General features: G+C 42.8%; 1 long non-coding RNA gene across 1 annotated transcript; it reads right to left on the minus strand.

Moving 5' to 3' along the window:
- Positions 1–245: 245 nt before the first annotated feature.
- LOC148782000 (uncharacterized) lies at positions 246–5,615 on the minus strand. Its single transcript, XR_016056177.1, has 3 exons — positions 5,530–5,615; positions 4,714–4,835; positions 246–718 (listed from the first exon to the last, which is right to left on the minus strand). It is a non-coding gene; the product is annotated as an uncharacterized LOC148782000 (long non-coding RNA).
- Positions 5,616–12,673: the final 7,058 nt, after the last annotated feature.

Consider the following 12,673-nt stretch of genomic DNA (forward strand, 5'->3'; position numbering starts at 1 on the left):
CATCTCTCTTTCAAGTACTAACATTGCATAGATGAGGGAGAATAATTTTGTGCAAATAATACATGGATAGCCAATAGAGAGATGAGAGAATTGCATATTTTTTCAATCACAACCTGTTTTAAAAAAAAAGACCCTCGGCCACTACATAACCATAAAGTGTCGATTCTTTCCAAAACATAAGATAGAGAACCATCATGCAAGAATATAAATATGATAAACACTTTCTAAAGATAAGTATTAATCAATAGTATTCCTACAAACTACCAATACCTAGTACTTATATTGATAGCATTCCCTCAGTCGATTAGCAATCTTGATGGAGTATTGTGATCATCCATAATTGGAATATTTATAATTATTCTATGCCTCTGACAAGCATTTCGTAATGTGCTGCTCTCAAACATTAACTCCTCATTGTGTAACCGTCCTTCTTGTCATCCTAATAAACTTATGTACTATACAAGTAAGATGACAATCTTGACTTGAGTACTAAATGGATACCGAAACTGCTTTTGTAAGCTGGGGAACTGTGTCTTCCATAGACCAAATGTGCACTCTACAACACTTCGTAGTGAATAGTGCTGTAAAGTAAATAGTTCTACTTTTGTCCTCGGATTATTACCACCTCGAAAGTGTTGAAGGTGGTAGTACATTTTATGATATGGGGCCACAAAGCCTTACAAGATGGGGTAGCTTGCATCTACAAGGTAGGATGTTCCTACAACAAACACAAGTTGTACATCAGTATCAGTGTCTATAATGATCACTTCAAAGTTGTTTAAAATACAAACCAAAATTCTAGAGTTACCTTTTGGTACAAACCAAAATTCTAGAGTTCCCTTGTGGCACACGCAATGGATTAGAAGACTTTTCTAGTGCGGGGTGCAATATTTTAGAATCCAAAGAAGATCCTTTCCAACCAGTTAGTACATATTGAAAAGCCACGTTGAAGGATTGTTGAGCGTATTTTTTACTCGCCATGTGAGGCAGTACATTTTAACAAAAACTTGATGAATTGAGGTGTAATTACAAGACAAGTGTTTAACGAATGCCAAATAGATGTCCTAACAGATCGTGGATAAGATATGCAAGCTCAGTGAGCATGATCCCTAATGATATTTGCAAAGATATACCCCTAATTTGATATGAAGAATATGATATGTCCAAAACCCATCATATGAAGGCCCCCATATGCCTCTAGAGCCCTGATTCGTCAGTCAATCCATAAATGTCTTGACTTATAACAAATGATAATGGGAGGAGTCAAACCATCTCAATTTGAGACAAATTCTAAGATACATATACTTTTAGAGCCCATATATGCCTCTCCACAGGATACTAGAGGAATTTGATGCCAAAATATACTTCTTAATCCATTATTAGGTCACACATGTGCATCGTGACTAACGGTTGATGATAAGAGACCATCATGGCATCTCAATTTAAGACAGACTCTAGGATACATATACTCCCATTACCTATATATGCCTCTCTGTATAATATAGGAAGAGTTTGATGAGGTGCGACAATAAAGTGTTGGATGGAGTGAGCATAAAGAAAATATGATATCACGATGAGGTGCATCTTTACAGATATTCTATGAGGCCTCATATGCCTCTTAAGTCTAAGAATTATATAAATTGGGCACCATTCGGAGTTGGCTTATCCCCAGCATCTGTATTCATTGGCAGTTCAGATATGCCTCGATCAACAACCCCAAACTTTATTTTTGGGATTGATCCAAAAATTTCAAGGATTTATATTTGAGGTATTATATCACTCACCCAGAAGTTTCACATCATTCGGAGATGGTTTAACCCTCACCCGTATCCATCGGTCAAGAGTTTTATACGTTGTCTATTAAAAGTCAGGATGATCCCGGTCACCAAAACTTGAAAACCTCCATCATAGTTATACAACCCTCAAGTCGACAAAATCATGAGAAAAATGAATTATAACCCATCTACCAACCAAGGGTTGGATAACGAGAGAGGAATGGTAACACCATTTCAAGCTATTGAAGACGTGTCTCGTAAGAAGCTCGACACCCGAGGTCTAGGATACACTATAACCTTTGAGTCAGACTCAAAGAGATTCAAAAGGGAAAGTGGACAGTCAAGTGCCTCATAACAACGATAACCAACGATAGTGACGAATCCTCAGATGATGGTACTGCGATCGAGTCTGCTCCTCGGCAATTGGAAGATGGCAATCAAACCACGGTTGACGAATTGTTGAAGTCGACTTGAGAAAAGAAGGGCATCACAGATTGTTGGGTGTGTTTTTAACCACATACACTCTGACAGACGCTTGATAAGATTGAAGGTTGATTGTAAGACAAGGGTTCAGACGAACGCTGGATAAAGTCTTAGTGAAACATGGATAAAAGATATATGTGAGCATGATAAGCCTAACCCTCGAAGCTATGCCTTGGATATCGAATATGCACCCAGTCGAATATGAGACTAAGTATGTTCTAACAATCGTTTGAAAAATTGAAGATGTCATTATAGAGCAGAAGTCTTTTGACGATCCTTAGATAGTTGTCTCAGCAAACGGTGAATAATATATAAGCATGGTTCTTGATAATACCTATTAAGATAGGACCCTGATATGATATGATATGAAGATATGAAAGATATGATTGGTTGGGTCGTTAGGTCGTACAACTGCGTGGGGACCAGGATTTGGGTCTGGCTCGAGATCACTCTCTCGGGACTGCAGTGCGCATGGCACGTGTGCAGGTAGGATAGCAACTAATGAGAGAGGATTGTGTGGTGTGAGGCGGGACTTACCTCACGGTGGGTCGGTGACACGCTCGGGCAGTTCACTTGGGTGCCCTCTTAGATCACGACGGAAAGCCCCCTAGCCTAAGGCTGATTCGGCTTTAGCCTCCTTGTTTGCACTTAGACACATATATAGTTGCCAAACAAGTGGGTCGAAAGACCCTGACTTGTCTTTTAGAGGGGTAAATAAAAAGAAGAAATGGGGTGATGCAGAATTATTTGTGAAATAAATAAATAAAAATAAATGTGATAGAGTGCTTAGGGTGGAAAGTAAGAATAAGAGTGAGCAGGAATTTGAGAAGATATGAGAAAAAAAAAAGAAGAAAAAGGAGAGAAAGAATGAGGAGAGAGAGAGAGAAGAGAAGAGAGAGAGAGAGGAAGAAAGAGATGAGAGGAGAAAGACAGAGGACAGAGAAGGAGAGAGAGAGAAGGGAAGAGATAGAGAGAAAAAAAAGAGGAGAGAGGGGAGAAGAAGAGAAAGAACGAGGAGAGAGAGAGAGGAAGAAAGAAAAGGAACGAGAAAGAGAGGGGGTGATGAAGAAAGAAAAGTCAGGAGAAAGAGAGGGGGAGAGAAAGAGAGAGAAGAGAGAAGGAGAGATGTAGGTGAGAGAATGGAAGAGATAGAGAGAGAAATAAAGAGGAAAGAGCAGAGAAGAGAGATGGATGGAGAAGAGGAAGGAAAAGAGAGAGAAAGAAGAGAAGGGAGCCGGTGGCTTAGCCGCCGTCTTAATCGAACGAGAGGGAGCGAGAGAGGGAAAGAGAGAAAAAGAGAAAGGAGGGAGAGAAGAGAAGGGGAGTGAGAAGAAGAAAGAGAGAGAAAAATGGAGAGGAGAATAAGAGAAAGAACAAGGAGAGATAGAGAAAAGGGAAAAGAGCGGGCCAACGACTTAGCTGTCGGTCCAGTTGACTGTGAGTGAGAAGGGGAGAGACAGAGGAGAGAGAAAAGAGATGAGAAGAGAGAGAATAAAAAAGAGAGAGAAAGGGAGAGAAGAAGATGAGAAAGAACAAGGAGAGAGAGGAAAAGGGAAGTGAGAGCGTGGGTCGGCGGCTTAACCACCAGTCCATTTTGATCGTGAGAGAAAGAGGAAGAGAGAGAGAAAAGGGAGAAGAAAAGCAAGAGAGAGGAAAGAGAGGGAAAGAGAGGAAAGCGAGGGAAAGAGAGGAAAAGAGAGAAATGAGAGAGAATGAGAGAAAGGAAAGGGCAGAAGAGATAAATAGAGAGAAGAGAGAACGGGCCGACAGCTTAGCCGCCGGTCCGATTGATCATGAGTGAAAGAGAGGGAGAGAGAAAGAAAGAAAGAGGAGAAAGAGGGGGGAAAGAGAAGGTGAGGAGAAAGAAGAAGAAGAGAGAAACAGAAGAAAAGAGGGTGGATCGTCAGGTTAGCCGCTAATCCAATTTGACCACGAGAGAGCGAGAGAGAAGGAAGAAGAGAGAGAAGAGAAAAGAAGGAGAGAGAGAAAAGGGAGGGGAGAGATGAAGAGAAACAAAAGGAGAGGAGGGAGAGAATGAGAGAGAGGAGAAACGAGGAAGAGAAAGAAAGAGAGAGAAGAAAGTGAGGGCGAGTCGGCAGTTTAGCCGCCGATCCAGCTGACTATGAGAGAGAAAGAGAGGGGGAGAGAGAGGATAGAAGAAAGGAGGAAGAGAGAGAGAAAGAGAGATAAGAATGAGAAAGGAGAGAGAAGGAGAAAAAGAGAAGGGGAGAAGAGAGAGAAATAGAGAACGGGTCGACGATTTAGTGGTTGGGTGCCTCAATCTCGCCTTTGTGGGTTCTCGAATGTAGAGAACCCTGGCTTGAGGGATCGGATGCGTGTGAGTGCCCATGACCAGAGACCGCTCTCACGAAAACTGTAGCACGTAGGGACGCGTGCTGTGCGGGCAAGGTACCAACTAGTGAGAGAGGAATTAAAGTCGTGAGGCGAGACTTACCTCATGTTGGCCCATGACACGCTCGGGCTAGCTCGCATAGACGCCCTCTTAGATCACGAAGAAAGTCCCCCCAAGCCTGAGGCTGGTTCGGCTTCAGCTCCCTTGACTCATTTTCTGCATTCCTGCACACACACATATGTAAGATGTTCTAACAAGTGGGTCTGGGGACCCTGACTTGTCGTTATATGAATATAATAAAATAAAATAAAATAAAAGGGAAGGGAAATGAAGGGATGAAATAAAATGAAATAAAAGAAGTGTAATAAATGAAAATAAAATGAAATGAGGTGGAAGAAAGTAAAATAAGAATGGGAAAAAATGAGGGGAGAGGGATGAAATAAAATAAAATAAAAGAGATGAAATAAAATAAAAGGGAACAAAATGGAAGAAAATGAAATAAAAAAGGAGGGAGGAGAATGAAAAGAAATGCGAGACGGTGGCTGAAACTATTACTCAAGGAAAAGGTTCAGACCACCACTAGGGGAAGAGAGAGAGAAGATAGAGAGGAAGGAGAAGAAGAGAGAGAAAGAAGTACAACGAAGAAAGAAAAGAAGAAGAAAGAGGAAAAAGAGAAAGAAGAAGAGGAAAGAGAAAGACAGAAAAAAAGATGGGGGAAGAAAGAACGAGCAAGAAAGAAAGAGAAAGAGAGAAGAGAGAGGGGGTGAGAGAGAGGGAGAGAGAGGAGGAGAGAAATAAGAGGACGGAAGAGAGAAAGAGAATAAAGAAGAGAAGGAAAGAGTGAGGAGAGAGAAAGAGAGAAGAAGAGAGAAAGAGAGAGAGGAGAGAGAAGAGGAGAGGAGACGAGAGTGAACTTACCTGGATGAGTCCCAAGGGTATCAGCCCAAAGTTTTCCTCTCCTTTCTCTCTCTCTCTAAGGGCAAGCCTAATTCATAGTGGCCAATGTTTATCCATTAAGCAAAAAGCCAGCCCTTAGGCCATTGTTTATATATAGGGGGTCATCCAAAACATGGGTGGATGCCCAAAAAGTAACCTAATTGCTGAAAAATAAAATTAAAATGAATTAAATAAAAGCTGAAAATTAGGGGCAAAAGTTTGCCCCTCGCCCATAAAGCTAGTAATTCCAAAATAGTCCATCAATGGCCATGAACGTCCTGGTGATTTTTCATGGCTTGCATAGGGTCTTTCTTGTTGTCTCCCAACCAAAGTAATATCAAAACCTTGCTGTGCTCGGTGAGGTGATCATTTCGATATTTATTTCGAGCCATGGATCGAGGTTTTGGGTTGTGAACTTGCGACGGCAAGATTGTAAGAAATTTGCGGTCTTAGATTCAAGATCTCACTCGTTTCTTCATTGTTTTCCTCGATTTCTTTGCTGTAGATTGACGAGTAAGTCGCCATGATCATTTTGCAACAAGAATGGCTCGATTTGGTGCCCGAATGACCACTTTCTCAATTGAGAAATTTTGGCCGGATTTGGGATTCTAGTGGCCGAAAAGTGTCCCTTTGTCCATGAGATATGGTCCATCCGACCGTTCATCATACACGATGTTTGACAAGATGAAGCCCTTGACCTTATGGTCGTAACAGGCCTGATTCAGGCCGACCCAATATGCGAGAGTGGTGATGCGGTTGTTTGATTGAAGGGACCTCTCTCTTGAAAAATCCTGCAACTTTTAAGTTTCCATGGAGATCTTCTCTCTTTGATTTCTTTCGGCTTCGGCTATGCCATCGGGCATGCCAAATATCAAATTGATCGGGGCGATAAGACGAACATCTTCCCAAAATTTGGGCTCAATCTGACTTGGGATGAAGGAGATACGGCCATGGAAAGTTCAACTTAGAATTGGAAAACAAAGTTTCCATAAATAGAAATTGGTTCACCGAGGGTGTACCAGGATTGCATGTGACCTACCCATTTTTGGTAAGTTGGTTGCAAATTGGTCCAAGAGCGTCCGAATAAGCCGAAACTTGGTACCCGGGGGTTATCGAACGTTCTAAATCTAATGGAAGCGGTCTGACAATCTTCTGAAGTTCCAATGATAGGACTGTAGTTATAGAGTCTCCGTTTAGCAAGCAAGAGGCAGAATTCTTAAAACTGTTTTGACATCTGATTTGCCTTAACTTCGTCAGATTGTTGCGAGACTTAGCGGGTGTTCTTAGGGGACCCTTAGCCACGTTTTCAATCATTTTTAGGCCATTCTAAGACTGTCAAAAATCAAACTTCAAATCAGGGTTTATACGCCTACAACTTCCGTGGTCCAAGGGCATTTTGGTACTTGTAGACCTAGGTCGCAAATTGCTCTCTCCTTATGCACATCAAGGATAACAAGTGTCAAAAAATACCCTTCAATAACTTGCCCCACCAAATGTTGTGCTTCGAGAGAAGCGAGAAGGACAACATTTAAAATCAAAATTGGTCCTTCGACTTTCTTTTTCTTCCTGGCCACCAGATCAGACAACCGTCAAAGGGGGAATCGTGCTAAGGTACTTCCCAGAGGGGTGATCAAGGTGCTCAAAGTTTGGGGGCCTTGTTTAAGGGCTTGTAAACCCAGATTCTTTAAGGCTTTGAGGGAGAAGAGACTTTGAGTTACTGGTGGAGGGACTTGCTTAAGAGCTTATAAACCCACTTCATCAGCTCATATTTTTTGTTCCAACAGCTGGGGACCTTGCTTAAGGGCTTGTAGACCCAGTCGGTCAGAATCCGAGCTTGTCTAGCGGTCGAGGGCCTTGCTCAAGGGCTTTCTTCTCAATCAGTCAGATTTTGTTTGGTCTTCCAGTGAACGTCCATGTCTTGAGATTGTGCCTTCTAGTGGAGGTCCACATCTAAGGCTATGTTTTGGATAGACATCAAGGAGCCCTTGGTGGCTGTGTGTGCAGCTACACTCAGGTTTTCTTTGACAAGCAGGGTACCTCTTTTCGCAAGGTGGCCTCTTTAGGGTGTGAAGCCCAATTATCAACTGTGCCTAGTCAGGGGTGTCAGGTGGCCGACCTAAAATTTCTTGACTGAAATAGCAACTAGGAACCTTGAGGAGGCTTCACCCTGAGGTCGGTGGTAGGTTTTGACCTGACTTTACAGTTTATTGGCTTTGGGAGAGTCTTTGGCTTGTCGTCGTGGATTTCTTGTTTTTGTTTGACTTCTCGAGAATGGGGTTCTTCAGCATGAGATCCCGATTTTCCGTCTAAGAGATTCTTCTAATTCATGAGTCCTTTCGTGAATGGCTCAGACTGTTGGATTTTTCTCTTGAGGCTCTTTTGTTTGGGGTCCCTATAGCAGGGTATTTGGTACTGAAATTTTTTCTTGAAGTACCGGTTGAAGTCGTCGATGGAGGCGAGCGCTGCATCAACCTACTTATTGGTTCAAGTGCCCTTTCGGGTTTTCAATTGAACAGGGGAAGTGGTGCCGCAGAGTGGTTTTCACCAACTTCCTTCTTTTTATTGGGCTCTTTTACCCATGACCTCATGGTCATGTCCACCCTTTTTCCATTTTTACACACAGTGCGCTACAGGGTTTTCACCTTGCCCGGTTTTTATTTACATAATGCTCTTACTCATGGCTTCATGGTCATGCACGTCCATCATTTTTATTTATGGTGCCATTTCGATTTTCATCATACCCATTTTTTTCTGGTGGGGGCATGTTTAGGGTCATGCCACCGAGACCTAGGCTATGGTTTAAGGTCGTATAGCTTGGACCGGTGTGCAAAGTAGTTTAAAGTCATGCGGTCAGGATGTGTGCTATAGTTGAAGGTCGTATAGCTTGGACCGGTGTGCAAAGTAATTTAACGTCATGCGGTCAAGACATGTGCTATAGTTTAAGGTCGTATAGCTTGGACCGTGGCTATGAAGTTTAGGGTGTTACAACACGGACCGTGGCTAGACAGTTTAAGGTCTTATACCATGGACCGTGGCTAGGCAATTTAAGGTCTTACAACATGGACCGTGGTGCGAAGCAGTTTAACTTCATGCGGTCAGGACGTGTACTATAATTTAGGGTCGTATATCTTGGACCAGTGTGTGAATAAGTTTAACATCATGCGACCAGGAAGTGTGCTATAGTTTAAGGTCGTATAGCTTGGACCGGTGTGCAAAGCAGTTTAATGTCATGCGGCCAGGACGTGTGCTATAGTTTAAGGTCGTATAGCGTGGACCGATGTGTGAAGCAGTTTAACGTCATACGGTCAGGATGTGTGCTATAGTTTAAGGTTGTATAGCTTGGACCATTGTCATGAAGTTTAAGGTCTTGCGACTTGGACCATGGGTGTGGCATTGGATCAGGTGTAGAATCAGGCCTCAAATTCAATCTTCCGTTGTCACTCCTCAGTCTTGTCGCTAAGCCTCATATGATATTGGCAGTAATTGGGTTTGTCATCCGTCCTGACTTCCCCTGGTCTTTTTGGCATAGGTAGCTCAATCATCCCCTCCAATAAGAGGGTCTCAAGCAATTTGGGGACCATGCACTTGTCGAAGAAAAAACTCTTAAGCCGGTTTTGCATGGTATTTTCCACGGCAAGTAATGACTGATCATCATCCTTGACCAATGCGGAGGACTTAGATATACTTCCATGGTGTTTGAGCAAGCCTTCGATTTGTACTACCTTGTTGACCATCTTGTGAAAGTGAAGGGCCATGATGAGATGGCATAACATGTCAATTTTGGGTGCATATCGTATGTGCAGTACTCCATCTCTTGAGGCTCACCAATTGGTGTGGCCAAATTGATGGCCAGATTGCGCCACCTCTCGATATACTCGATCACCAGCTTGTGTGGCTTCTATTTCACTTCAAGGAGTTCAAAAAGTTACACTTTCCTTTATATGTCACATAAGTGCTTGAGGAACTCTTCTTCCATTTGCTCCCATGATGAAATTGACCCTGGTGGTAACCGAGAATACCATTTGAATGCAGCCCTTGTAAGGGCTCCCACAAATTACCGAAGCAATAGATGCCCATTGTTCACTGTATTCTCACAAGCAACAATAAATATGTTGTTGTGACGAACCAACACCATCATATTTGGGGAAGTTGGGCCTTTGGTAGCCCTGGGGGAATGGAGTTCGATCAGCATAAGAGGGGTAGGGCTTTTGGTAGCGATTCAACTCTAGGATACTATATTTCTTCAATGTTTCGGCTACCATGCCTTTCACTAGGTCTCCATTCCCAACTTGAGTCAATGATGAAGAGATCGACAATGAGGGAGGAGAGGGTGGGAAGGGATCTTCTCTTGATGATATTGTTTTGATGGCTAGACACGGTGCTTGGGAGACGATAAAGAGGGTTTGGTGTACCAAAGGGGCAAGCTCAAGCTTTCGGGACACGAACACCTCTTGGTGCAAGGTTTCCATCATTTCGTCTTTCGACCTCATCTCGGCTTGTAATTGCCTTAATGTGGCCTTAAGTTGCACGATCTTGTCTCTATAGGATGTTGGTATCTCATCAATCAACATAGCTTCGACAACAGCCACACATGAAGATTCTTTTTTCATTGAAAGATCAAGTTGCTCACTATTGGGGCACAAAGGGATAATGGGGGCTTTGGGGCTAATTGCTTTCAAAGCTTCCCTTTCATTTGGGGGTGCTACACTCCAATAGAGTTGGCCCACCATGTGCCTCTCTTGTTCAACGGGGCTTACGATCTTGGGTTCGGCTGCTGTCGCTTCAACTGTCGCTTCAACAACACCATTGGTGAGGGTCATTGGGCCTTCTTTCAGGCTCACTTCATCCTCCAAGGCTTGGATATCCTCGTTATCAAATGAGATTGTAAAACTGTCACAGGATGATGAAGTCTCATGATGACATGGGGAGGATGTGCAATCAACTCCATAAGGAACTATGATGCCTTCAAGACATGGAAACCCTATGCAATCGGCCTCACAAAGAATCGTGACGTCTTCGGGGGCTGGAGATGCCATTTCAGCGAGGTGGTCAGCAAAGGGAGTGCCGCTCGTCCCATCCTCTGTGAAGGAATGATTTCCCTCGAATGAGAGTGACGAGCTCTCATCAAAGGTAGGAGTAATTGGTCGAAGGAGGATGAGAGATGTTGCATCGTCAGAATTGAGCTCCACACCATCAAACGAGAACATGAACCCCTCATAGGAGAACGAGGCCACAATGTTATCATCAATAGCACTCACAAGGAATTCCCGGCATGAGGGAAGTATGCATTTGGCTTTGTGGGGAATCATGGTACTCTCAAGGCACGAAGCGGATATTTCAGTGGGGCTGCCAGCATTGGGAGTGCAGTTCATCTCGTCCAGTATTAGGGAGGTTTTCTTCGAATTGGAGTGATGAGCTCTCATCAAAGGTGAGAATATCTGGATGAAAGAGGGTGAGTGAGGCTGCATCATTAGAACAAACCAGAGCAGACGACAATCCATCGGGTCTTCGAGATTCTAGGACGAATCCCAGTGAAGACTGGAAGAGGGTGAACCATGGCTGAGTCTCCTTCTTGCTTACAAGGCCGATCTCAACAATGAGTTTCTCAACTCTTTGAAGCAGCTCAACAGTACTGTTGTTACCTTCTAGCCGAAGGGTTATAGAATCAGATTGTCCCAAACATTTGTAAAGAGAGAGAGAGAGAGAGTCACTAAATTAAGGTTCACAAAAAAAACACTTTGGCCTTTGATAAAGATCAAGATCTCTAAGAAAAGGACATAACAAATCTAAGAAGAAAAAGTGGCGTAAATTCTTCAAAAATTGGAGAATTGTCTCAACGAAAAGAAGAACAATGGGGTGAAATGGAGATGATAAAAGAGAGATAGAGAGAGAAAGATGGTTATAAAAAGGGAAAATTGCAGGCCACCGATAAATATCACTGATTCTTCAATATCAAAGAGACACTTTTTCATCTCTAATCATTTATATCCTTCTCTTGAAGAACTTGATCGTTAACGGAGGCCAAAAGCTAAGGTTTTTTTTATTCATGAACCCTGATTTAGTGACTTGCTCTCTCTCTCTCTCTCTCTCTCTCTCTCTCTCTCTCTCTCTCTCTCTCTCTCTCTCTCTCTCTCTCTCTCTCTCGACAAATGTCTGGAACAAGCAGATTCTACAACCTTCCTGCTAGAAAGTTGCAGCAACAACATCAGCAGTTGAAGGGTGGCCGGAAGGCAGTGAGTTTGAAGTTTTCTGGTGAACAGTAGCCCGATTCAGGAGAATCTTTGAAGCCACTTGTGGAGATTGCTCGACCTGGTAAGTTGGACAACACATTGCGTTAAAGCTCTGTATCTTTCTAAGATGAGCAGCAAGGGTGGGAGAACGTGCAATATGGATTCTCAAACCTTCTTTACCATTGGATATGTATATGAGTCTTTCACGGAATGGAGTGCCTATGGTACGAGTGTACTTTTGGTTTTAAATGGTTGTGAACCAGTTGTACCCAAGGGAGTCATTCAAGGAATGGAGCGTATATGGTGCAGGTGTACCTTTAGTTTTAGATGGTTGTGAGCCAGTTGTATACAATGGAGTCTTTCAAAGAATGGAGCGCATATGTTGCAAGTGTACATTTGGTTTTAAATGTTTGTGAGTCAATTCTTCAATATTGTGTTCCATACCTCTTTGCCATGCAACTCTATGTAGATATCTTGAAGGGTGTTGTGTATATGAGGTATATATTTAGTTTAAAAAGATGAAAACTAACTAAATATATACCTCATATACACAACACCCTTCGAGATATCTGCATGGACTTAAATGGCAGAGAGGTAAGGACAATAATACTAATTAAATGGGCCACAACCATTTAAAACCGAAGTTACACCCGCACCATATGAGCTTCATTCCTTGATAGACTCCCTTGGATGCAAATGTTTCACAACCATCTAAAACCAAAAGTACACCGTCACCATACGCACTCCATTCTGTTAAAGACTCTCATAGGTATCCAAGTGTGAAAAAGGGTTGAGAATCAATATCTCGTGCTCTACAAACCCTACTAATCATCTTAGAAAGACACCGTTGGAACGTAACACGTTATGGACTCCACGTTACGGTCCACGTTATCAGG

This window comes from Amborella trichopoda, chromosome 5 (genome assembly GCF_054954075.1).
Source record: "Amborella trichopoda isolate Santa Cruz 75 chromosome 5, AtrichopodaSantaCruz75HAP2 v2.0, whole genome shotgun sequence".
Taxonomy (NCBI): Eukaryota; Viridiplantae; Streptophyta; class Magnoliopsida; order Amborellales; family Amborellaceae; genus Amborella; species Amborella trichopoda.